Source organism: Phyllostomus discolor, chromosome 10 (genome assembly GCF_004126475.2).
Source record: "Phyllostomus discolor isolate MPI-MPIP mPhyDis1 chromosome 10, mPhyDis1.pri.v3, whole genome shotgun sequence".
NCBI classification, from domain to species: domain Eukaryota; kingdom Metazoa; phylum Chordata; class Mammalia; order Chiroptera; family Phyllostomidae; genus Phyllostomus; species Phyllostomus discolor.
Genome location: NC_040912.2, coordinates 37,037,847 through 37,040,382, shown reverse-complemented (window position 1 = coordinate 37,040,382; position 2,536 = coordinate 37,037,847).

Genomic DNA, 2,536 nt, shown 5'->3' with positions numbered 1-2,536 from the left:
TATTTCCTACAGTGCATTAGACAGAATCATAAACTTGCCTCAATTTTATCTATCCATAAGAAAGCTTATTTTGTTAAATATTAAAAGAACAGTTTTCTATTCTTGCAGATTTATCCTAGAAGCTATAAATTATCAATTTATAACAAAATATATTAGAATGCATTTAGGGATTTTAATACTAATGTTATTACAAGAGCAGTTATCCAGATGTGAAGCAAAGTATAGTACTGATTTTAAAAATAACCAAGGTGGGGGACAGTGGGGTGAAGGGTTTTTAGGAATAACTATAAAGGACACATGGACAAAACCAAAGGGGGGGTAGAATCAGGGGAGGGAGGTGGGAATGGCTGGGGTGTGGGGGGAAAGGCAGAAACTGTACTTGAACAACAACAAAATTAAAATTTAAAAAAGTACACAAATGTCACATGTTGTACACATCAATTAGGGTCATTGTCTACCTTGCAGCCTATTTTATCACTAAGCAGTTAACTAATAAACATAGTATACTTAGTTTATAAACACACATATTAAGAATTAAAAAAGTGTTTGTATTCACAATGGTAACATGTGAAAATATTTTACCAGACAGTTGAGCAATTTCTACAAATGCTAAAAGCACCCAAAGAGATATTAAGCTTGAACAGTTGAAATTCCCTTAAAAGTATAGCCTGCTAAATTCCAATGTAAGCCACTTCATTTATATGTTATCAGGTTAGCTAAATGTTAATTGTAAGGGGAAAAAACCTCTTTTCCAATAAGTTTCAGGTTAGAGTTTTTGTTATTATTGTAATCCTAAAGCATGTGTTCATTTTATAGTCACCTTTTAAATTCTGTATCTCAAAGGAACTCTTTTCTAATTATTGTGTGTAGTGATGGTTCCCCTCCATCTGCCACAGTTGTATTTCTTCACAGTTGGACAAAGGGGGTTCTTTTCTTCAGTCCTATGCAATCCATTAAGAAGGCAAGAGGGGACTGTATTCTGAACATTCAACAGAAGCTGGTCTCCTTTTATCACTTAATATAAGTGCATGATGTCTCTAACCTTTGTGACCCACAGTATTTGATTAGTACTAAAAGTGCATTTGAGACATGTGTTTTTATTTTTAATTTTCATTTTGTTTGCACAACATTATGCTAAATTTAATTTAGTTTACATCAGCAACATTTCTAGATGTGGCTCTCTTTGGCTGCCTTTCAGTCTCATGGGCTATATAAAAAATACATAAATTATTAAGATTAGCATCATTGAAAACATGTGCATCTATCTGAAAATGTCATACATTCGGTGGCTACCATCTGTGGCTGTGGTAATAGAAACCCATAAACGTGAACAGTCCTGTGTATTGATTCAAATAAACAAAATCCAGTTGGATACATAATCTGATAATGTGGTTTGGGTAGGTACCATTTTATTTTGTGAAACATCAAATGGGAAGAATAATAGAATATACATATTGTTTTGGTTAGTTGGTACTTGCTTCCTCCAACAAACGTGATTCATTCTTTAGAGTGAAATCACTGATTCAGTATTTGGATTGGTACCAACAGGACTGTTTCCACATTCCAACATTGGTCATCATTAGCAAATACACTTACATTTTATACATTTTACAATCAAATATTTGCACTGTTTCATTAATTGTATTTAGAGGGGCTTCTCTAGTATCATTTGTTAGGGAAAAGAAGAAACAAATATCAAATAAAAGATGTTATTTAATTTTAGTGTTGTGAGAGTGAGATGATTATTCCTCTAATTAATTCTTCTAATTGAACATCTGCCTATGATAATGATGGTTTGAGTGGCTGTATCTACACATAACCCCGAATCAAGTATTATAGAACTAATCAGACCTTCTATGCTATACACTTCCCTATGATCCTTTTTGGGCTGTACATATGACAATAATTTTGTAATATTTTTTTCTACAGAAAGAGTAGGAAAAAATCAGTCTTTCTCTATCAAGGTAATTTAAAATTTGTATTTTTATCACTGTTAATTTAGGAAAGGTCTCTTTAGCTTTATAACTTGTTATAGCCAAGGTCATATAAAAATTTAGGTTTGTCAAATTTGCCAGAAATTCTACAGCATATATAAAGTCTACTACATATAGAAGCTGTAAGGTTTCAGGACATTTCAGATTTTCATTACCGATGAATAGTGACTGTTCTCAACTGTCCTACACCCATTAACTAGGGCTTTGAAAGGTGCCTGTGCAAACCACAAGTCTTGAAGCATAAACTTTACTAGGTTCGTATGACTTCTAACTATGTAAAGGACCCTATGAAATAGGAATTATTGTTATTCACATACCAGAAAAAAGGATGCCAAAACTTGGAAGCATCAAGTAATATCACTGAGCAAGTACCGGTAATCTGGAGCATCTTTGATTTGGGACCAATTTGATTGATTGGATATCCACCTTTTTATTCTCTTCCAGTCATCTATACTTCTTTAGCTACAGCACCATGAGTTCTACTTACTTAGAGGCTTTCAAAACTTAGGTCATACTAGTATTTGTTTTTACTTAGTCTAGAT